This window comes from Sinocyclocheilus rhinocerous, unplaced genomic scaffold (assembly GCF_001515625.1).
Source record: "Sinocyclocheilus rhinocerous isolate Xijiao unplaced genomic scaffold, SAMN03320098_v1.1 scaffold1223, whole genome shotgun sequence".
NCBI lineage: Eukaryota > Metazoa > Chordata > Actinopteri > Cypriniformes > Cyprinidae > Sinocyclocheilus > Sinocyclocheilus rhinocerous.
The window spans coordinates 1,025,338-1,025,753 of NW_015641045.1; the positions used below are offsets into that span (position 1 = coordinate 1,025,338).

Here is a 416-nt window from a genome sequence, read left to right on the forward strand (position 1 = left end):
TAAGAATAAATAATAATAATAATATATATATATATATATAATTAAATATTTTTTTAATTATATAATTAAAAAAAATTAAAATTAATGACTCAACCTTGACAAACATTAAAACCAAATCTGAATTGAATTTTTCCAAATTCTCAAACATATATGCATATAGCCAAAAATGAGTTGCACTAAAATTAAAAAAATAATTACAAAAATAAAATAAACGAATATATTATATATTATACATAACATTTTTTATGTTTTAAGTATTTATATCATATATTGTTTTGTTTTCATATTTATATTTACATTTTTATTATTTAAAATATTATTTAGGAATAATACAGAAAATAATATACAAATAGTTATTGCTGATATGCACAACTCACTGAATTAAACATGCATATGAAGTAAAAAAAAAAAAAAAA

General features: G+C 14.9%; 1 protein-coding gene across 1 annotated transcript in view; it reads right to left on the bottom strand.

Moving 5' to 3' along the window:
* LOC107754419 (homeobox protein cut-like 2) overlaps positions 1-416 on the bottom strand; it is a gene marked incomplete at its 5' end in the record, with an annotated part of 33,653 nt that overhangs the window by 27,496 nt on the left and 5,741 nt on the right. The window lies entirely within an intron of this gene.